The following is a 23603-nucleotide window of genomic DNA, read 5'->3' as shown; positions in this document are numbered from 1 at the left end:
CCAGGGAAAATGTGTGGGGCTGGGAGCCTGTCTGCCTAAGTGCTGGCCTCATGGGCTCTGTCAGCGGGGACTTTGGGGCCCATTCAGCCCCCTCAGCCTGTGAAGGCAGGCTCAGGAGAGCCCAGGGTCGATCAGCCTTGGTAGTTGCAGCAGAGAATGCTGCCAAGGAGCTCCCAGCTGGTGTGTCCACGCTGGGTGCCCTGGCGCAGGGGGTGGAGGGGCTGGAGGAGAGAAGCCAGGAGGGGGCCCAGCCCTGATTTGGGGGTGCTTCCAGGGAGTCATAGGTAGAGGAATCCAAAGCTGTTTGACAGGCTGGTGTCAAGTACCAAGGCCTTCCTGGAGGTGTCTGTTTCAGCTGGCAGGTTAACCAGGCTCCAGTAGGTGGGAGGATGGGGAATGGGGACTCTTCTGGGGTGCTTGGTTCACCCCTGGGACCCTGAGATCCTTAATGAAGGAGACTGGAGTGAGCTGGGTGACAGCAGGGGGAATGGGGTGTATGGGCTCAGGGGCCCCCTGGGGACCCACTGTGAGCACTGAGATGAGCTTGCAGCTCAGGGACCAGAACCCTCCCTCTGCAGATGCTGACACAGGCAGGTGGAGGGTCACGGAATCTTCCTCAATCTTCAGATATGCCATCCTTTCATGGCACCTGTGACGCGCAGGATCTGGGAATTAGAGCGTCTTTCATAGACTCAAAGCTACCTTAATGGAGTCTTTGAATTGCAGAATCTGAGAGTCTTATCCTTTTCACAAAATCCTAGAATTATAGGATCACAGATGCATTCATAGAATCACAGACCCAAAGAATCTGAGAATTAAGGAATTGCTCAGAAAGACTTGTAACCACATTCACAGCATGCCTGGACCATAGAAACACAGAATGATTCCGAGAAATGTGAGGCTGAATTAGACACTCTGGAACCAGAATCTTAGCACAGGAAGCGACCTGAGTCCAGCCCCCTCCAGTAATCAGGATGTGCTCTCTTCCTTATCCTCCCGGTAATAACTGGGACTCGTGTGGGGTTGAGGAGCTCACCCCCTGACAGGTGCACCTGTCCCATTATTGAGTGGATCCTTCCCTCCCTCCCTGCATCCCTCCTTAACACTTCCCTCCCCCCAGGCCTAGAGCATCCAGCTGTCCTGGTGGTGGGGAGCGAGTCTCCCTAATTCTTCCTCAAGGCTCACCCTCTGGTCTCTCAGCTTGGCGACCCTCTTTTCCTCTGAATTCTTGCTTTGCCTGGTGGGGTATCTGTTAATCCGTGGGCTGGCCTCCCAGCCTCTCCCATGCTGAAGTTCCTTAAAAAAGAAATCCACACCCTGGAATCCTTCCTGTTTTCTAGAGAGCAGAGGAATATTAATTACCGCCAGCGCCTTCCTGGTCTCTTTTGAAAACCCCCTTCTCAGAGCGCTTCACTAAAGGAAATAAATCCTAATGAATAAAAGACAGCACCATTCTGAATTTGTGTTTTCCTGTTCAGAGAGCTTAGAACCAGCAAGCGAGGATGAGGGAGAGGTTGAGGGGAGGAGGGAAGAGAGAGGGGCACAGGGAGGGAGAGAGAGAGAGAGAGAGAAGAGGGAAACAGAGAAAACAGCCATCCTGGGGGAGGAAGACATGGGGCTCTGAAAATACGACCAGGCCTTGGGTGATCCCTGTAGGGAACAGAAGTTGATTATGAGTCAGAACAATAAAACTCGCAGAACTGGATGCTTTGCAGAGGTCTCCAGACCTCCGCTCTCTGGGCTCAGTTTACTCTTTCTGCTGTGTGGAAAGCTAATTTGTTCATAAAGAGCAAAGAATACAAAATGTACTGCCGTGCTCTCTGAGTGCCAGGTAGGAATCTGGGCAGGTGCGCACGGCCATGCTTCCGTGTGCCAGCAGGTCCCAGGCCCAGCCTCCTGCTGCCGACTGCCGATGCGACGAGCTCCCGGGCGTAGATGAGATGGTGACAGCCAAGCAAGGCTTTCTTCCTGGCTGTAGACTTCGACGCAGTGTCGGGCAGCCTAGCAGGGGCAGGCACTGGCGTCTGGACGGCAGGGCACAGGCATGGGGGGTCTGGGGTGAAGAGCACTCCTGGCTCGGTGGCCACGGCCTCTGAATGTCCCCATCTCTCCGGGCTGTGGATGGAAATGCAGCACCTGACAGCAGGCCTGGCCTGGCCAGCTCTGCTCGAAGCAGTTTGCATGGAGTAACTGATTTTTTTTTAAAAGATTTTATTTATTTATTCATGAGAGACACAGAGAGAGGCAGAGACACAGGCAGAGGGAGGAAGCAGGCTCCATGCAGGGAACCTGATGAGGGACTCGATCCTGGGACTCCGGGACCATGACCTGAGCCAAAGGCAGACGCTCAACCACTGAACCACCCACATGCCCCTGTACTAACTCAATCCTCAAAAATCCCTGTGAGGTCTATTGCATTAGCCTTCCTATTTGACATATGAGGAAACTGAGGCACAGGGAGATAAGTGATTGGCCTGAAGCCAAGAAAGCAGTAAGTGTCTGAGCCGGGGTTCGAGCCTGGGCACTCTGGTTTTGGAGTCTAGGCCCTCAAGGGCCGGGCCAGGACAGCAGGGGTGATATGAGAATTCGCATTTCTAACGAGCATCCAGGTGATGGTGATGTTGCTGCTCTGGAAACCCCACTTTGACAACCACCGGTCCACAGGAGTAGCGTTTATTGAGTTACTTACTGCCTGATGGCCCTGCTGTTGTTACGAGGACCATGCTGGTTACCTCGCTCTCTGCCTCAGTTTCCATCTCTGGAAAATAGGTTTGTTGTGAGGCTGCAGTAAGTCAGTACGCCGTGTGAGGTGCTCGGGCTGCAGCTGCAGGTGGAGAGTACCCAGGGGAGCATGTTAGCCAGGCACGGGGGTCTCAGCCCGGTTATCCCATAGCCCTAAGTCAGGTCAGACAAGACACTGGACGGACAGGGGGCTGCACAAGGTGGGTCTCAGCTGCTCAGGGGTCTTGCTGGGGGAGCACCAGGCGAGGTGAGCATCTCCCACTTTGAGAGAAGTCGGGGTCTGGGACTTCCCTTCACCCCCCTTCTCTCCTTGCTGGGGCTTCTTGGGGTCACTTCCCAACAAACCACTCACACCCACATCCTCCTTGGAGGATTCAGCGTGGTGCAGCGCTGATGTGCTAACTGTGGCTGTGGCCCCTCCACTTCCTCCTCGGTCATGGTTGTGCACCCCGGTGTCCATTCACGTCCACCCCCAGATCCATCCGTAGCACAAGCCCTTTCCTGATGCCAGTCTCCAGGGGTGGGCACCTGGGGGGGTCCAGGCCTGACAGCAGGGCTGGGGTACAGTGACCGAAGACCCTCTTGCGGGGATGTTAGATCCAGTGGGGCACCACCCACTTCTTGTTTGGATGTGAGTCTCAGAGAGGCGTGTGTGGACGATGCCCTTAGTCAAGTCGTGTCTGGAACTAACTCTTCCCCTGTCTGGTTTTTTGCTCATCTCTTGACATGGTCACTTTTTGCCTTGTGGAGTGACAGAAATAGCCTTTCCTAGGGATTAATGCTCAAGAAGTGTCCTAGGAGGGGTTGTGACTACAACCTCGGGAGGGAGAGAGGCAGGAATCTGCTCTCCAGCTGACCTGCTGTGTGGCCCTGGGGGGGTTGCAGCTGCCTCTGAGCCTTCCTGTCAGGGAAAGTCAGCCCAGGAGAGTCTTAAAGGTAATGCCGCCCAACTCACTCATCCAGACAGGAAGGATGAGGCCCGGGGAGGCCCGGGGAGGGGAGGATGGCAGGAATGGACCATACCTCTCGAGGGTGCCCCGTGACAGGAGGCCTTGGCAACACAGAGCTGGATCCGAATCCTGGTATGGGTGACCAGGGGCCAATTACCTGACTTCTCTGTGCCTCAGTTTCTTCATCCCCAGCAGCCTGTTTGCAGAAAAGCAATGCAGCAAATGAGCAAGTTCCCTTCTCTTCCCACACCGGCCATCTGCGTGTTCTAGACTAATTCCCCCTGTTCTAGACTCGTAGCCCCGCCTGTGTCTGCGCCTCCCTGGTGAGGCAGTGGCCTGGAGTCCAGGACCAGACCAGGGCTCGTGTGTCCGCCTGTCACTGGGCATCTCACGTTTCATTGAGCAAATAGATTTTTGGTAAATTGGTCATTTGATGAATTGACTATTTACTAAATGGATTTTTTAGTAAATTAACCCAGAATCTCTTCTTCTTAGGGCTTTCCACAAGAACTGGTAAATAAGATAATGCATGAAAATCATTTGTTATAGGGCTGGCGCGTGGTCGGTACTCACCGAATGTTCCCATTATTACTATTATTGTTGTCACGGTTGGGGATGCTGTTGCTGTAGTGACAAAGTACTATGCATGTTGGCCGGTGAGGATGGCAATACCCCACTCTTGGTGGAGGGGCAGTGGGGCTGTGATTTGGCAGAGGGAGGGGCTGCAGGAGCAGAAGCAGACCTGGTACCAGGCAGGAGCCCCATTATGGACTGAGCCGGGACCAGGTGCAGAGGTGGTCTCACGCTCAGAGTTTCGGAGCAGGGACGGAGGCCTGGGATTGGTCCCTCTAGCCAGACATTGGTCCCTGAGCCCAGGGAGAGGCACAGCCTAAGGGTGGCCTCTGTGCCCAGAGTCCCCATTTGGCTCTGCCCCTCCAAGCTGCAGGATCACCCCTACCCCGGGGGGCTGAGCTCACCTCAAGCACAGCGAAGGCTCCTGAATGGCCTCCTTGTGGTGCCGGGAATCCTTGCTAGCACATCCTGCCCTTTGGGGTCAGCACTGCCCTCTCCAGAGCCCCTGGGGGGACCACCAGATGGGAACCTGGTGTTGGCTGTGAGGTCTGCTGGGCATCCTGCCTCCCCACCTGAGACACACACCTGCCCTGGGAAATGTTCCTATTTTAGCTCAGCAGCCACTGAGCTGAAATGACCACCCCCCACCCAGTATAAAGGGTGTCAGGCTTCTAGTCCCACAGTGAGCAGCATGGGGAAGCTCATGGGTGACTGCTCTGTGCTGGGCCACATGCTTCCTGCCTCAAGGTCACATTGTCTGCCACCACCCTTTGAAGTCATTGGCCACATTTTATAGATGGGGACACTGAGGCTTCTGCAGGTGGAGGGACCTGCCTAGGGCTCCAAACAGGACCCTGGCCAAGACACTGTCTTGCACCCAGCTCCCTTCCCTCTTAGCTTGGTGCTCAGACCCTTGGGTGTCAGCGGACAGGGACCAAGGGGCCTCGTCCAGGCATCTCCACAGGCCAGTCTGGAGAGTCGAGGCTCCAAGCTGGTGGACAGGAGACAGGTTCATGGTGTGGGAGTTGAAATCCGAGCATCAGAACAGGCCAGATTCAGACACATAGGGTTTTTTAAAATGATAGTTTAAAAGTTTCTCAAGTTGCTCATCTGCTAGAAATCTTGACATGAATACCCACTAAATTCAAGAGTTGTTCTCTTTCTGCATCCAGAGGACAGCAATCCTTCTCCCTACTCCGTGCTTCAGCACTTCTGAGGGTAGGCTCACCTCCCCTTGCTCTCTCCTCTTTCTCTCCGGCCCCACTGCCAGTGCAACCGGTAAGGTTCCAGTGCCTCTGGAATTGGGGTGCGCAGGAAAGAAGTCCTGTATCCTGCTGTCCCCAGCATGGATGGAAAGTGAGTTGGGGCTCTCTGGTCAGGAGAGCCTACTGGGCTGGCTGAGTCAAAGCTGGGAACTGATTCCAGAAACATGTGCTAACGGGGAGAAGTCTCACAAGAGGAGGAGGTGACAACCCTTGGTTTTATATTTTACTGAAATAGATGTGGTAAGTATCATCATGAATAATAAAAATGAGCCTTCCTCACTCACTTATCTGTAAAATGGGAATGATAATAATCCTGCTTCACAGGGCAGCTGTGAGCATTAATGAGAAATGAGTAGGGAGGAGGGGTCCTCAATTTTGGCACTGTCGCCACTTGGGCCAAATACTCCCCTGTCGGGGGCTGTCCTATGCATTGTAGGGCACGTACAACATCGTTGGTCTCTACCCACTAGATGCCAGTAGCGGTTCCCACCTCTCCCCATGCGTGACAACCAAAAGTGTCTCTGGACACCATCAAACGTCCTCTGGGGACATCCCCTGGAGTAGAGAGAGCTCTGAGCACAGAGCCGGCACATAGAGAAGACGAAGGATTGCTATTTATCATTGCCATCATGATGATGGGTGTCCAGGGGCCTCACCTGGCCTGTCACTGCTGTGTCTCTGGGGCTGGCACTGGCCCAGCACATAGCAGGTACTCAGAGGTCACTGCCCATGGCGGGGTCTCCCCAGCACAGGGGGATGTAGCCCACCCCGCCACCCAACACCCCTTCTGCCACAGGGACAGCAGCAGAGCCATGTGACTCTTGGAGAAGGCACACCTTCTGGAATTCTCCATCTCTTTTTCTCTTTCTTCTCACTCTCACCCCCTTCCGTGTTCGTGCCAGCTGGTCCCTCACAGAGCGGGTGGCAAAATGACAGGAAGCTGAGGTCTCGGTGGCCTTTGCTCCGCCTTTTATCCACCCGATTTCACGCAGCCAGATTCTTGGCTGCCACTCAGCTGGAGAAATGTCAAAACTGTATTAAATCATAGGGCATGAGGGAGGCGTAAGAGGACACTTATCACCCACCCGCCCCCCGGCGGGGGGGACCACCTCGGCCTGGCTCCGTGTCCTCTGAGAGCCCTGCTCTTTCCCCTGCCCTTCTCTGTACCGCACCAGGGGAATCGGAAGCGCTTTTCCCAACATGAGAGCTGGAGGAGGCTGGGGCTGCCCATCTGCCAGCGGTGGCCAGCGGTGGCCAGCGGTGACCAGTGGTGGCCAGCACGCCTGGCTCCCGGAATCCCCGCCAGGGTGGCGCAGGGGGACAGAGCACAGCAGATCCGGCTCACGGGAACGGCCTTGTGGCTGGCCTTCTCTTCCCCCTTTCCAATCTGACTAGGACATTTTAACAGCCGTGTTGAGGGATTACAGCATAAAATAAATTTCCCTTTTAAAAACATGCCATGTGGTGGGTTTGTTCACGCGCCATCCCCAGGGTCAAGATGAAACCATCTCCGCAGTCAAGAGAGGGAACAATTTCCTCGTGCCCCCCTGGTCACCCCACTGTCCGCCCCTCTCCACGCCCCTCTGCTCTAACTACAGATTAAATTTCATTTTCTACAATTTCACATCCGTGGAATGATAGCGCGTGTGTACTCCGCGTAGTTATATTGAGATTCGTCTATGCTGCGGGTTTCAGGAGTTCATTTTAATGCTGAGTAGTATTCCGTCCTCTGGAGAAACAACGATGTATTTATTCCTTCACCTGTTAATGGATATTTGAGTTTGTCTCGGGCTTTGGCTGTTACCACATAAAATTGCTCTGAGCGTTCACACGCAAGCCTTCGTATAGACAACAAGCTTTCTTTTCTTTTGGACAAATAGCAAAGAGCGGAATGGCCGGATAATATGGCAGGTGTATGTTCCAATTTTTAAGAAATGAACACATCATTTCTAACCTATAGAAGTTGGCATCTGTGCGTGAGTTTCATCTCCTACACACGTCCTCACCAACCCTGGGTGTAGTCAGTCTTTTGAATTTCAACCATGCTAATTAGGTGAATTTTTACACATTTTATATACAAGTCCTTTATTAAAGGTATGATTTGCAACTATGTTCTCCTAGTTTCTGATCCATCTTTTCATTTCTTTTTTTTTTTTTTTTTTTTTAAGAATCGAAGTTTCAAATTTTCATGGAATCCAGTTCGCTAATTTCTTCTTTAAGGATGTGCTTTCGGTGCACCTAAGAGATTTTTGCCAAACTCAAGGTCATGTATATTTTCTTCTATGTTTTTGCTAGTAGTATTTATTTATTGATAGAATTTAGGTCTATCCTGAAGTGAGTTAGTTTTTGTAGATGGTGCAAGGGATGAATCAAGGAGCTTGTTGTTGTTTTGTTTATGGTCATCCTAGTGTTTCAGCATCATTGTTGAAAAGATCATACTTTTTCCATTGAATTGCCTTTGTTCTGGTGTCAAAAATCAATCATCCACATGCCTATGGGCTGATGTCTAGACGTCTGCGTCACTGAAAAATTTGTCTATCCACCAACACCACATTATCTTACTTTCTGAAACCTTACAATAAATCTTCAAGTCAGGTAGTGTTGGGCCTCTATTTTTTTTTCTTCTTTTTGGCTCTTCTAGATCCTCAGCATGTCTATTTGATTTTTTGGAATCAATTTGCTAATTTCTATAAAAAAGCCTATTGGGATTTTGCCAATGATTGCTTTGAATCTATTGATCAGTTTAGGGAGAATTTACATCTTCCAAACAACACCGAGCTCTTCCCCATTTATCTAGATCCTCCTCAATTTCTTTCAGCAGCGTTTGGAAATTTTCAGAGTTTGGGTTCATCACAACTCTTGTCAGATTTAACCCAAAGTATTTCAGGGTTTCAGTGCTATTGTAAATGGTGTTTTAAAGCTCTTATTTCTGGTTTTCATTGCTAGCATATAGAAATACAATTGATGTTCATGTATTATTTTACAGCCTTGCTAAATTCACTTATTTGTTCTAGCAGCTTTTATTGTAGATTCTGTTATATTTTCTACAAAGTAATCATGACAGCTATGAATAAAGACAGCTTTACTTCTTCCTTTCCAGTCCTTTGCCTTTATTTCTTCTCTGGACTTATTATACCAGCTAGAACCTCCCATAAAAATTTGTTAGAGGAGATGAGCACAGGGATTTCAGTCTTGTTTCTGATCTTAATAGTATTTCACTATTAAGAATGATATTAACTATAGGTATATCATAAATGCTCTTGGTCAGGTTGACAAAGTTCCCTTATGTTCCTAGTTTGCTGATCACTCATGTAATTAATGTCAGATTTTGTCAAATTTATTTTTGGCATCTATTGTGACGATTATATGATTTTTCTTCTTTGTTTTTTAATATGGTGGCTTACATTGACTGATTTTCCAATGTTAAACTAACCTTGCATTCCTGGGATAAATCCCACTTGATCATGATGCATTATTATTATTATTATTTTGTATTGTTGGATCTGATTTGTCAAAATTTTGCTATAAAATTTTGCATCGATGCTCATGAGGGACTTTCCTTTCCTGTAATGTCTTTGTCAGGTTTTGTTATCAGGGTGATGTCAGCTTTATAGAATGAGCTGGGAAGGGTTTTCTCCTCTTCTATTTTCTGGAAGAGTCTGTATAAACTGGTGTCATTTCTTCCTCAAACAGTAAAATTCTCAAGTGAAACCATTTGGCACTGCAGGTTGTGTGTGTGTGTGTGTGTGTGTGTGTGTGTTTGGGTGTGTAGGGGGAAAGGTTTAATGAGAAATTCCATTTTTAAAGTATCTAGAATGTCTATTTCTTCTTGATTGGGTTTTGGTAGCTGATATCTTTCAGGGAGTTTGCTCACTTCCTCTATCCTGTCGAAGTTATTGGCATAAAAGTGTTCATTATCCTTTTCTGGTGTCTGTTCCTTTCCATCTGTTCCTGAATCCACTTGTTCCAAATCTGTATGATGTCATGTTCTCCACCTGATATCAGTACTTTTATGTCTTCTCTTTTTCTGGACCATTTGTTTCGAGGTTAATCAATTTTATTAATTTTCTTGAAGAAGAAGCTTTTGGTTTTGATTTCCTGTCTTGGGTTTCTGATTTCTATTTTGTAGATTTCTGCTGTTTCTTATTGCTGAGTTTGGGTTTAATTGCTTTTTTAAAGTTTCTTAATATGGAAACTGAAGTCATTAATTTGAAATATCTTTTCTTTCAAGGAAAGACGTGTGGTGCTAAAGTTTCCCTCTTACTAGCATCCCATGAATTTTTAATATGTTGTGCTTTCATTTTCATTCACTTTAACATGCTTTTAAATTTCCCTTCCAATTCCTTCTTTGACCCATGGGTTATTTAGAAGTATGTGATCTAATTTTCAAATGTTTAGAGACTTTGTATGAAGCTGTCAAACAATTTTCCAGAATGGTATTTTGCATTTTCACCAGCAGCAATGAACAAAAGTTTGGGTTGATCTGCTTCCTCGCTAGCGTTGGTCTTTTATCTTAGCCATTCTAATGGGCATGTGGTGGTGTCTCACTGTAGTTTTAATTTGCATACTTCTAATGGTTGATCGTGTTGAACATCTTTCCATGCACCTATTTGCCATCTGTCTCTGCCCTTTGATAAAATCCCTCTTCAAGTCTTTTGCCCATTTTAAATTACATTGTTTGTTTTACTGCTGAGTTTAGAGTTCTTTATATATTTTAGACACTGTCCTTCTTTGGATAAGTGGTTTACAAATATTGTCTTCTGTTTTGTAGCTGGTCTTGTCACCCTCTTAAGGAAGTATTTTGAAGAGCAAAAGGTTTTAATTTTGACGAAGTCCAGTTTATCAGTTTTGCCTTTAATTGTACTTTTGGTGTCATTTGTAAGAACTCTTTGTCTAAACACAGGTTATGAATATTTTAACCAAAAGAAATGTTAGTTTTACATTCTGTTTTCTATATTTATCTCCTATCTATATCCATTTTGAGTTAATCTTGTGTAAAGTGTGAGGTTTAGTTCAAGGTTTTTTGTTTGTTTGTTTTTGGTTTTGTTATAGTATGTTATGTTATTTACTTATTTGGGGGGGGGCAGGATATGGATGACCAGTTGTTACAGTACCATTTGCTGAGAATAGACCTTCCTCCATTGAATTACTTTTGCACTTCTGTCAAATATGAAATGATCATGTTTGTGTAAGCTTATTTCTGGGCTATTTTGTTCCACTGATTTATATATCTGTCATGTGCCATGCCACATTGTCTGGGTTACTGTAGCTTTATAGTCTTAAAACCAAGGTATGTGTTTCCTCCACCTTTGTTTTTCATTTTCAAAGTTGTTTGTTCCAGTTCATTTGCCTTTTCATATGCCTTTTAGAGTCAACTTCTCTACATACACAAGGAAATTCTGTTTGAATTTTGATTGGTATTTCATTAAGTTAATAGATCATGTTGGGGTATATTGACCTCTTTATTGTGTTTTCCAATCCATGAACATGGTATATCTTTCCATTTATTTAGGTCTTTTAAAAATTTCTTTCAACAGCATTTTGTAGTTTTGCCATACAGATACTGCACATTTTATTAGATCTGCACTTAACTATTGGAGTTTTTGGGGGGCTATTGTAAATGGTATTGTGTTTTCAAAGACTTTTACACTGAATATAGAATGATAGATTTACCATTTGTGTGTGTGTGTGTGTGTGTGTGTTTCAATTGCCTTTTAAAGAAAATTAAATAGTAAAGGAATCTTACATTTTTTCATGCTCTTTATTTCTTTGTGTAATCCATATTTCTACCTGATAATCATCTTTCTTCTATCTCTAATGTTTCTTGCACTGAAGATCTTTATATGTCTGAAGAAGTTCTTATTTCACCTCTATTTTGAAAGACATTTCCCCTGGTTAGAGAATTATAGGTTCACAGATTGTTTTTTCCTTTCGATACTTAAAGAATGTTCCTCACTGTCTTGCTCTCCTCATTCTGAAAGAAACCCAGAGTCATTGTTATCTTTGTTTCTTTGTACTTAAAGTTTCTTTTTTTCCTGTTGGCTTTTAAGACCTTCTCTTTATCACTGGCTTTAAGAAATTTGATTCTGGTGGGTCTTGATCTGTTTTTCTTCTTGTGTCTTGAATTTGGCAGCTATTGAGATTTTTGTATCTTGGGGTTTAAAGATTTTATCAAGTTTAGAAAAATTATTTCTTCAAGTGTTTTTCTGACCTCACTCCCTTTCTTTCTTCTCCTCGGGGGACTCAGATTACATCTCTATCAGTTTCCTTGAAGTTGTCTCACGGCTCATGGATGTTCTTTTTATTTTTGTAAAAATGTATTTTTCTTTGCGTTCCCTTTTGGATAGGTTCCATTGCTATGCCTTCAAGTTCACCAATCTTTTCTTTGGCAATTTTTAATCTACTAATCCCATCTGATAAACTTTTCATCTCAGACGTTGTAGTTTCCGTCTCTAGAATTTTGATGTACCTCTCATAAAATATATTCCATGTCTTTAACATGACTTTTGGAATGTATAAAATACAGTGGTAATAACTGCTTCAATGCCCTTGTCTGCAAATTCTAATGTTTCTGTCAGCTCAGGGTTGGTTTTAATTATTCAATTTTCTTCTCATGGTGGATCATGTACTCCTGCTTTGTATGCCTGGTAATCTTTAATTGGATACCAGGCATTCTTAATTTCCTTTGTAAGACAGTGGATATTTTTATATCCTTATAAATATTCTTGAGCTTTGTCCTGGGACCTACTTAAGTTGCTTAGAAACAGTTTGATTCTTTTGGGTCTTGATTTTAAGCATTGCTTGGCAGGACTAGAGCAGAGCTCAGGGCTGATTGCTTCCACTACTGAGGCAGGACTCATCTGAGTTCTCTAGCCAGTGCTCTGCAAGTCAGGCTCTTTTCCAGTCTAGATGGCGGCAGCAGCACCCTTCCCAGCCCAGTGTGAACTCCGGGCATGATTCCCTCCAATCCTCTTGGATGATTCTTTCCCAAGACTTCAATGCTCTCTGCACACATGTATGCTGATTAAACTATGCTGAATACTCAAAGAGGACCCCCTGCTGATTCCAGTACTCCCTTGGTAGCTCCCCTGTCTACAGGAGTCTGTCCTATGAGCTCCAGTCGCTGTGTTCTCCTAGGACTCACAATCCGTGGTGGCCACCGCTCTGCCCAAGTTCACCCACCCTGTCCTGGAAACTCTGTCACATAGGCTGGAGCAAACACAGACTCATTTCATTCATTTCCTGTCTCTCAGGGACCACTGTTCCTCATTGTCTGAAGTTCGGTGTCTTGAAAACTCTCGTTTCATATTTTTGTTTGTCTGGTTGGTGTTGATTACTTCAGACAGGAAGGTTGGGTCCAGACCCTGTTCCTTGCCTCCTGGCTAGACACGGAAGTCTGGTGTGTGGGTTTTTCTGCTGCCATAGATGGGCAAGGCAGACAGCCCCTTCCTGTTGGAGGGCCGAATAGAGTACACACCTCAAAGCTCTGTTAGATTCTGGCCCAGACCTGGGTGTGTCTAGGGAGGGTAAGTGCAACACGGACAGCCTGTTCCTGCCAGTCTGCCCACTTGTGGGCCCTTCCCAGGAATGCAGTTCTTCCTTAATATCATATCCCCCCAAGTCTCAGGACTGTGGATTCAGAAGTCCACCATCAATTTTTTTTAAAGATTTTATTTATTTATTCATGAGAGACACAGAGAGAGAGAGGGGCAGAGACACAGGCAGAGGGAGAAGCAGGCTCCCTGCAGGGAGCCCGATGTAGGACTTGATCCCAGGACTCCAGGATCACACTCTGGGCCAAAGGGAGGCACTCAACCTCTGAGCCACCCAGGGATCCCCCATAATCAATTTAATAAGAATTTTTTTATTATTATAAACAAAGAGACATGAATATTTTAATTTTGCTTTTCTATTGTGAGACATATTACACTTTTTAAAAATATAGTAATAATAATAATACTAATAACTTGAGTGAAGCACATAATTAACAGCTACTGTGTTTGGAGTGAGTCTAATACATGCCAGGCCCTGGCTCAGGGCTTTGAAGGCATGACCTCATTTAAGATTCCCATGAGGACTGTGCTGTGGGCATTGTTATGGCGCTTATTTTACAGATGAGTAAACTGAGACTCAGAGTGGTTCGGTTTCATGCCCACACTCACTCAGCTGCTAAGTGACACAGCTAGGACTGGAACTTGGGTCTGTCGGGTTCTTCCAAAGCCCGAGCACCCAGACACTGGCCTGTGTGGCTGCTCAGTCAGCACATGCTCAGGTGCAGAGCTGAGACCCTAGAGCATAAGTAGGTTCCCCTGGAGTGCGGGCGAGCTCTTCCCTCTTCCCCTAGCCGTCTCCTGGCAGCATACTCTGGACTTGACCTGCAGAGCCGCCATCTCACCCTCTCGGGCCATCCTGTGTGGAAGCTCATGTCTCTGCAGCAAATTGCTGTAAGAACTGGAGAATGCAAAGAAAACATGATTTAATTTCTGAAAAATGACGTTTTAGTGTTGTCTTTTTTTTCCTTTAGATGAAACTGTGGTTCTCTGAAATGTAGTGTTGTTGTTTTTCTTAATTTAAATGCTGTGTTGTTTTTTAAATAAGTATTAGGAGACCCCACCCTGAGGTGGGTTAGAGGAGTCCAGGGTCATTCATCTCCCCGCCCCCCTGCCCCTTCCCCTGGGCCACCAGTCAGGCAGACAGGGCTCTGCTGAGGCACTGAGCGAGCCAGCAGCAGGTGGCATCCTCCACTTGCTGGTCGTGCACCCCAGGGAGACAAAAGGAGCTCTGGCCTTGGGTGGGAGTGGGGCTGAGAACCTGGCAGGTTGCTTCCAGCACTTCTGGGAGCCTTCCTCCTTTCTTGCCTGGGGTCACAAAGCCACTATGAGCGGGCAAGAGATGGAGCCTAGGCTGGACATGGCCATGGCTCCTGCAGCGAAGGTGAAATCAGGCTTCAGCTACTGCCAGGCTGCAATCAGGTCTTGGTGTCCTCACCTGTACAGTGGAGGGAATGACACCTTCCTGGGGGGTGGCCAGATGGGAGACATCAGCAGAGGGCCCCTGGCTTGGGGTTCCTGTGTGGTAAGCCCCCACCGAGCCCCTGCTGGGCCTCTTAGGAGAAGCCTGTGTGGCTTGAGTCGGCACCAAGAGAGGCCGGGCTGGGTGAGCCACATCCATGCAGAGGCAGGGCAGGGGCAGGGTAAGGCAGGAAAGGGGCAGGGGCAGGGCAGAGGTGCCCACATACCCTCCCTCCCCTGAGACATGGATCAAACCTAACTCTGCAATGGGGCACAGAGCCTGAGCTCAACAAATGACACTTTGTACGTGCTCGGTAAGTACTTGCCGAATGCCTGTCTGTACACGCTGCTGTAACAAAGGACCATAGGTTGGTAGCTTATAAATGGCAGAAATTTCTCTCTTAGTTCTGGAGGCTGAACGTCTGACATCAGGGTGCCAGCTTGGTCACATTCCGGTGAGGACTCTCTTCTGGGTTGTGTGTGGCTGGACTTCCTGCTGTCTCTACACTGGTGGAAGGAGAGTGAGAGAGCTCTCTGGGGACTTTTATAAGGGCACTAATCCCATTTAGGGGGCTCCACCCTCATGACCCAATCACCTCCCAAAGGCTCCACCTCCTAACGCCATCACATCAGGGGGTCGAGTCTTGACCTATGAATTCCAGGAAGGCACAGACTTTCAGTGCACAGCCCTGAATCAGTACATGAATGGACATCAGTGTGTTTTTATCAAAGCCTGACCCAGGGCTGGGTCTGGCTCACGGCCGTCTGCAGAGCCTGCCAGGGAGCCCGTCCTGCTCTGGGCAGCTCAGGAAGCCACAGTGCTGGTGCCAGGGTGGAAGGATGCTTCTGAGCTGCCTCCCCTGTGCACTATCACTGAGGTGCTGGCCCCTCACCCCGTCCCCTCCCCCTCCAGCTGGACAGTAGCCTGATGGTCTGTCTGGAGTCCTTTGCACCTGCACGGGGCTTGAGTGTGGGCAGAACCAGAGGCCAGGAAGCAGGAGGGCCTCCTTCCACCAAGATCCTCTCTCTTTGCTGCCTGGGGTTCTTAGTGCTCATTTTTTTGGAAAATAGAAGATTCTATCCCCGGGGGACCAGGCACCTGCTCCTCCCCCTCCTCAGCCAATTGTTCTGCAGTGAGAGGGGGTTTCAGGGCCTTTCCTGGGTGCAGTTTTGATGGGGGAGGGACAGAGAGTACAGGGGCTGGAGTGCTGGGGAGACAGAAGGTGCCAGAAGGGAAGTGGGAAGCACCAGAGGCCCTCCTCTCCCTCCCACACTGTCCCCAGCGTGGCCACACTGATTCATCAGTGCTCTCGGACAAAGATTCACCAAAGAGCTCGGCTGAGGCGCTCATGACCCCGTGGATGTCTTCAGACATTTCTCTCTTCCTGTCCTGCCCCTTGTGTGATCACTCCCCATATTCTGTAAGGGCATCTGGTCCAGGCATTTCATTTTTCCCCTTGGAAATGAGGCTCAGAGATGGGCAATGACCTGGCCAAAGTCACTCGGCACATTGGAACAGGCTCAAGATGACAGCCTGGGCCTCCTGACTCTGACCTAGAACTTTCCCTGATGGCAGTGATCAGGACTGCTGGGCTGGCGGGCTGCTGGCACCAGGCCACGCGGCCACAGGGACCTGGTGTCCGTGCTGAGAGGTCCTTGCTGCCAAGTGGCTGCTTTTGTCTCAAGTCTGGCTTTTATTTCCCTCTCTGAGTGGTTCCAATTTCAGGAATTTTTTTTATCTGTGTTTTTATTCTCTCATCTTTCATTGTGCTTTCTCTCTGGGTAATCCGAAGCTTGCAGGCAGCTAAGTACAACATGTACATTCAAATGAAATGCAATAAAAAATAATCGAACGTGTTTCTTTCATGTCTGAGCAGCAGATTAATTCTCTAGCACATCCTATTTCCTTTTCACTCCCTCTGCTTTTTGTGGGAGATTTTTCTTCCCCTTCTTAGAATCTCCAGGATTTGAATGACCCCATGGTCCCTGTTCACTGCAGAGACACAGATGGTCCTAACTTTGCAGCCCAAGTCCCCTCGATCAATAGATTATGCTCCTGGGGCAGAGGAGAGGGACCCGCAGGTGCTGCGTGGGCCTGGGAGGGTGCCAGCCTCGGGCAGGGAGAGGACGGGTCTCCACCGATGATGAGCATGGACAGTGTCCACGGGCAGGGCTGCGGGGTCTCCTGTGGATGACACACCTGTCAGATAGACAGGGACCCTCCTGGGCAGACACACCTGTCCCTGCTCACGCACTGGAAAAAGGCAGGTCCTTCTTTACAATGGAGGCCTAGAACTGAGCCTGGATGTTGGAGATCTTGACTTTCAGCCAAAGCAGCTGTCGTGGGTCCCCAGTGAGAGGTGAGCTCAGCAGGGACGCTCTGGATGTGGCCACGAAGTGTAGGCTCAGCCCAGGAGGAGAGTGAGAGGCACCCACTGGAGGTAGCAGGTCGGGTTCTCCTGCCTCAGTTTACTTGCTGCCTGACTTTGGGCAAGTGTCCCACCCTCCTGAGCCTCAGGTCTGTGTCTGGAATCTGGGGACACAGCAGGGCACAGGGCAAGGTGACGGGAGGATGAGATGCAGCAACACCGGGCTGTCAGCACGGTGCCTGGTGGGTCCTGAACGGTGGGGGGCTGGTCCTGGTCGTTCCCCTCCCCCTCCTTCCTCCCCCTTCCCCCCTTCCCTCTCCATCCGTCCAGCTCACCATGCGAGCTGCCCTGTGCCAGGCTGCGTGCCAGGCATCGGGGAGAGAAGAAAACCTCTAGTCACCTCCAGTGGCTCAGGGTCCGGCGGTGATGCTAGAAGAAGCTCTGTCAGGAGACAGAAGCTGGGCTTTCCGGGGACAGAGGAGGGACTAGCAGAGCGGGCGCCAAAGGGAAGCAGAGAGGGCCTCCTGGAGGAGGTGACCCTTGAGCTGAGCCTTGAAGGGAGCTTGGGTTTCAGGGGCAGGGGCGGGGGTGGGGAGGTGCATCCCAGGAGAGGGGACAGCAGGGCGAAGGCAGCGGGGCGTCAAGAGTGTGGCGGGTTGGGGACTGGGCGCTGTCCTGGGACCACAGCTGTGACCCCACAGACCACACTCCCTGGCCTGGAGCTCACAGCCCGTGGGGGGCACAGACGGTCACCGAACAACCGGCAAGCCGCCCTCTGACCAGTGTGCTGAGGACGAGCTTCCCAGGTCTCGACCTTGTCAGGACGGTGAAGGAGGGCTTCCCTGAGGAGGGGACACCTGCCCTGAGATCTGAGGGGTGAGGAGGGAAACTCTGGGGAGATGAGGAGGAGGTGTGCGCCAGGCCGTGGGGACGGCGGGTGCAAAGGTCCTGTGGTGAATTCGGGGCCTGAATGGTGGTCCCTGAGGCTGGTGGAGGCTTGAGGGGAATGGAAGAAGCTGGAGGGGGTGAGAGGGGTTGAGGGTGACCCCAGGGCTCCTGGTACAGGTGAAGCCCCCAGTGCAGTCACGACCCGGGAGCCAGGTTTGCGGGGGAAGGTCATGGTCACCGAGGTCACACCTCTGTGGTCTTTCCCTCTGACCTTCCAGGTGTAAGAGGTTTCTTCCTGCCTGTTCATCCAGGGTCTTCTCCATCCCTCCCCTGCCCCTAAGGATGCACCCCCAAGGGGTAAGGAAGACAGAGGCCCAGAGAGGGGGTGCAGTCTCCCGAGGCCCCACAGCGAGCTTGGGCAGAGCTGGAGGCAGCTCCCGGAGCAGGGTCTGCCCCCGCATTGCCGCCCGCTGCCCCCTGGACATCACGGCGGGTGGGGGCCCCGCTCTCCAGACTCTGCCCGCAGGCCCAGGGCCTGGGGCTCCCTCACCCCCTGAATGAATAGCTGAAGAGCCACCGTGTTCGGGGTCAGCTTCCAAATGGTTCAAAAAGAACTTGATAAATGGTCCTGTCCTTTACCAGGAGATTTCAGATCCCCTTTTTCTGTATTACTTTTATTCATCTTTTATGGCTGTTTCTCGAACACACGGATTCCCTGTCTCCTGTGGCGATTGGAGGTCCCGGGAGAGCCTCTCCCGCGGGGCTGAGGGCACCTGGGTACCTGTCCGGGGTGGCCGGGCCTCCTCGCCTCACCCTCCCCGGTCGGTCCTGGGATTCCTCATGCAGTACAGGGGGTGGTGAGCTCCCCGTCAGCAGAGGTCCCCAGAGCCTGGGCAACGCGTTGCGGGAACCCAGGAGGCATGGAGTGTGGGACCAGGGAGGTGACCAGGCCCACACCTCCGCAGCCTCCCTGGAGGAGGAGGACATTCCACCTGGAGGAGGAGGACAAAGTGGAGACAGAAGAGGGAGTGGTGGGGAGAGGTCGGGGAGGAGGAGAAGGAGAGTGCAGTCTGCGGTGATCCCAGGGCAGGGCAGGCTGGATTTGGCACCACAGGGTCTGATTCATCCCCTCCGGCTCCAATTCCTCCTCCCCACCCCACCCCCCTGCCAAAAGTGACGCTGTGTTTTCCCCATTTCACTGATGAGGAAACTGAGGCTCAGGGAGGTTAGATGAGTAAGCAATGAAGCTAGATTCGAACTCAGGTCCCTCCAACTCTTCCCCCCAGACCCCGTTAGTTTCCAAGTAGAACATGGGCTGCTCCGAATTGAGCGCTTCCCTTGTGCCAGGCTCCAGGCGAGGTTCTCCGTCCGCCGTGTCTTATTAACCCACAGAAGGCCTATTGCCAGACACCGGAGGGGATGTGCAAGCCGGGGGGTGGTGAGCAGGCTGGTAGCAGGTGGGGCGGGCAGGGAGGAGTCGGGCGGGTTTGGGGCGACAGACAGGCAGGTAGGTTGGGGAACTCATTCGTGTTTGGCTCTGTCTCTCCAGCCCCACCGTCTTCACCTGCTCGTGTTGCTGGGCCTTGGCGTGTGGGAGTTTTGGGGAGGCCCCTGTGTCTTTCTCCGGGTGGTGAGGGCCCTTCCTGCCCATCGCCAGAATTCGAGGGGTGGGGCTGAGCTCTGCTGACCCGCAGGAGTCTGGTCCTTGGGGCCCTTTCCCTGGGCAGCCCAGCCTGGGGCTCTATCCTGTCCTATTTCACTTAACGCCCATCTCCTCAGAGGAAACTTCCTATTTCCTGTTTTTCAGGTGAGGACCCTGAAATTCAGGGGGTGAGGTGACCCTGTGGACGTCCCACAGCTGGTGACGGGGAGGAGCCAGGAATAGAACCTCCTCTGGGAGATAAGGAGCCCCTTCACCTGGGCTAATCCCGGGGACCCCTCCCCGTGGGCCTGATCCCTGCCCCCATCCTGAGGGTCCCTTGCATCTCAAGCCCGGCTGAGTGCAGCGGGCCTCTATTTTCTTCTATTTATTTATTTATTTATTTATTTATTTATTTATTTTTATTTTATTTTTTATTTTATTTTATTTTTTTTCTATTTTCTTCTCTGGGTAGGTGTCTGACGGTAAGTTCTATGGCCTCGATCCTTAGATTTATGCAAATGGGACAGTATAGAAGCTTCTGGAAACCATCCAGTAGACAAGCCCAGGCAGACCCAGAGCACTTCCCTGGGGTTCATGCTTGAGGATGCCCCCTTCCAGAAAGGTTTCCTTGGCACTTCTCCGACACCCCCAGCTGATGGCAGGGAGTGGGGCAGAGAGAGACCACGGGGAACCCCGCCCCCTGGGCCTCACCCATCAGGCACTGTTCCCTGAGCACCAACCATGTGCCCTGCACTTTGCACGCAGCCTCTCATTTGATCCTCACAACAACCCTATGAGGTTAATAATATCTTAAGCCTTATTTTACCGTTGGGGAACTGGGGTTCAGAGAGGTCAAGCAACTGGCCTCATGCCACAGTTAGTGAGCGGTAGAGGCAGGGTTCAAACCTCCCACAGACACAGTGATTTCCTCATCTGGCTCCATCAGGTCTGGCTGTGTTCCCCACCCCCGGACACGACCGTGATCCTGGCTCCAGCGGGCTGAGTGAACCTGTGCCCTGCCTGGGCGACCTCCCTGCCCTGCCCCTGCCCAGCTCTCCTCACTCAACTTCATCCTTTTCCCCAGAGCCCCTCCCTCTGTCTGTCCTCCGAGACTGCCAGGGCTGCTCCCTTCGCCTGGAGAGGCTGCCCCCCTCCTCTGTGCCTGGACAACTCCTATTCACAACTCCTTTCAGGACTCAGGTGGGATAGCACCTCCTCCAGGAAGCCACCAGGGTTTCCCCAGCGCAGTCATGTGTCCTGCTCTGGGCTCTCCACCCCCTGCTTCCCTGGAGCTTGGAGCACTGACCACGTGCAGTTAGGGTGTTTGCCTGTGTGCCTCCCCCCCCTCCCCCCCGCACTGAGATTCCTGATGGCTGGAGGGCTCACCGTGGCTTCTGCTTGCTGCCAGGTCTGCCCGGTGCACGTGGCACTAGATCAATACCTATGGAGCGAGCGGATGACCCTCTGCAATCCTGCGGGCCTCTATAGGGTCTCCCGGGGACGGAACTCGAGGAGACTGGCCCCAGGCTTCCCGCCCCTCAGCAGACCTGGCAGGGGACAGCCGGGGAGCTCCTAGGTGGTGCTGGCAGGAGTCACGTGGCATGTGATGCAAGTCCTGGTGGTGCCACTGGGACCGGAGCGGGACCGGAGCAGCTCATGCCCTTCTCTGTGCCTCAGTCTCCTCATGTATAAAATGGGTCAATAGCAGCCTGTCCCAGGGTGGACCTGATGATTCAGGGAGGGAAAGAGGCCAAGCACCTGGGCCGGGGCCCGTACACAGTCATAGCTTCATGAATGCACATTCCTTCAGAGGCCATCTGCTCCCCCGAGCCCGTACCACATGACACTCAGGGTCAAGTCACTCTCCCTTCCCCTCTAATGTGAAGGCTCTTTCCGCAAGTGCCTGTTTGCCTGGCGGCCCCTGAGACAGACCCTCAGCTGCAGGGAAATGCGGTTCCAGCCAGAAGGTCCCCGGAGCAGGGGTCCTGTAGGCTGGGTCGGCTCCTCCAGGCGGGCCAGGCCTGCCGAGGCTGCTCAGGGCGCTGGAGGGGTTACCGGCGCACTCAGCCTGCCTCCCGAGAGCAGGTGTGTGAGCATGCGGCCTCCTCCTGGGCTGGGCATCCCGTGGTGTCTTGGCTCCACTGATACAGAGACGGAAACGTGGCTTGTCCCCACTGTGGCTGTCCTCCCCCCGTGCTGTTCTGTGAGGTGCCCATGCTGATGATAAAAGGAAGGCTTCAGAGCCTCCGGAAGCCAGGCAGAGGGTGATGTTTCTAGGAAGACAGCAACAGGGTCTCAGGCCAAGGCCCAGGATCTCCAGGCCCAGGGTCCACCATTGGACCTGGGACCTGCTTCTTGACAGCGAGGACATCGGGGTGGTTGGAGGGAGGCTGTGGGCACAGACACAGGGTAGAACCTGGTGCTGTGGCAAAGCAAGGGCTTCGAGGCCAACCGGCAGGCTGGTGCTGGAACCCCAGCTTTGCCACTTATGTGCCTTCAGCCACTGAGCCTCGGGTCCCCCTCTGTCCAGGGGGAGGAGGATGAGAAGCAGAGATGCTGCCTGTGACGGGCACGGAGGAGCCCACCTCTCTGAGCTGGCCTCCTGCCTTGTGGGGGGCTCCCGTCTCCTCACTTGCAGGTGGCCACGAGGAGGGACTCCTCTGCTTCGGGAATGTCACTTCATCCATCCTCAGAATAGACCATGAGAATCTCTTGGACTTCCAAGGCCTCTCAGGTTTCCAGAAGCCCCTGAGAAATGCCACCATGCCTGGGGTCTGCCCCCAAAGCCTCTGTGAGCGGTACCCCACAGGGAGTGGGGGCAGGTGGCCAGGAGCAAAGTGTGGGTTCCAGAGGTGGGGAGGAGCCGGGGCGGGGAAGGCTGAGGCATGGGAGGTGGCCTGCACTGCAGCCTCCAGCAGGGGAGGGCTCTGCAGGGCTCAGGGAAGGGGCCAGCATTGGCCACACCCTGGACATCCCCATGGAATTCACTTATTGCCATTGCTGGCTGCGGGCCTCGATCTGTCCCCCGTGGAGTGCCACAGAATAAAATCCCAATTGCCTTTTGAATACTTGCCATCCTAATGTGCTGATGGAATCAAAGGGTGGGTGGTCCCATTTGAGGGGCAGAGGGGGCAGGGCAGCAGAGAGGGCTGTCCCCTGGGTCAGGGCCAGTGAGGAGGCGGCGGGAGGCTGACAGGCCATTGTCCTGCATCAGACATGAGGCCAGAAGCCAGGAGGGGAGCGTGAGGCGGCTCAGGTGACAGCAGGCAGGGCGAGACCACATTAGGAGCACCTGCCCACCTGGCCGGTAGATCAGCTGCTTTGGTCGGACCAGCACCGCCTGCCCTGGGGTGACTCAGGGCCACTCTCGACACCTGCTGGCCCTTCCTGCCCTGATCAGGGCTCTAATTTCTGCCTCCTGCCGTCTTCCTCAAGACTCAAGACCACCTCCAAGACCCTTCGTGGGACTCTGATTCGTGCTTCAACAAACATCCTGTCTGGGCCCATCACAAGACAGGCTCTGGGTGGGCAGATACTGCTAGTGGGGAAGACTCATTCATTCATTCAATGAGCTCTCACTGAACGCCTGCAGTGTGCCGGGCACTGTTCCAGGCACTGACCAGCAGTGATGAGCGAAGCAGACTGGGCCCACCTCCCGTGGTACTCACACCGAGGCCTCCTGCTCCTAGAAGGAGGGGTGCAGACCTCGGGTGTGTGTAGCAGACCTTCCTTATTGGGCAGGGTGAGGGCCCCAGGTCCTGGCCATCCCTAGCCTGGTGCCCCCTGACCTCCTCCCTGGTAGCCCCCTGCAGCCCCCCACCCCTGCTTCTGGACCCTCCTAGACAGAACGGCAGGCTTGACACGTTCCAGGGGTAGCTGGTGTCCAGTGCATGCCATAGTAAGAGCCCCATGTGGACTGTCTCTTATTCCTCATGACCCCTCCAGGCCTCAAAGCAAGGAGGGTGACAGAGGAACAGCTAGTGGGTGAGGACTGGAGGATTGTGGGGAGCATATGTGAGTGGCACACAGGCACAGGGAAGTTGAGCCCACGATCATGGAGCCAGTCACCAGAAGCATTGGGACCCAGCCCAGGTCCGGCCAACTCTGGGGTCCCAGGGGTTAAGCTTTGACTCTACTGTCTGCAGAGGAAAGCAGCCGGGCTC

The sequence above is a fragment of the Canis aureus genome, chromosome 5, assembly GCF_053574225.1.
Source record: "Canis aureus isolate CA01 chromosome 5, VMU_Caureus_v.1.0, whole genome shotgun sequence".
Lineage (NCBI taxonomy): Eukaryota > Metazoa > Chordata > Mammalia > Carnivora > Canidae > Canis > Canis aureus.
The sequence above is the reverse complement of the archived record's forward strand: the minus strand, read 5'-3'. Positions refer to the sequence as shown.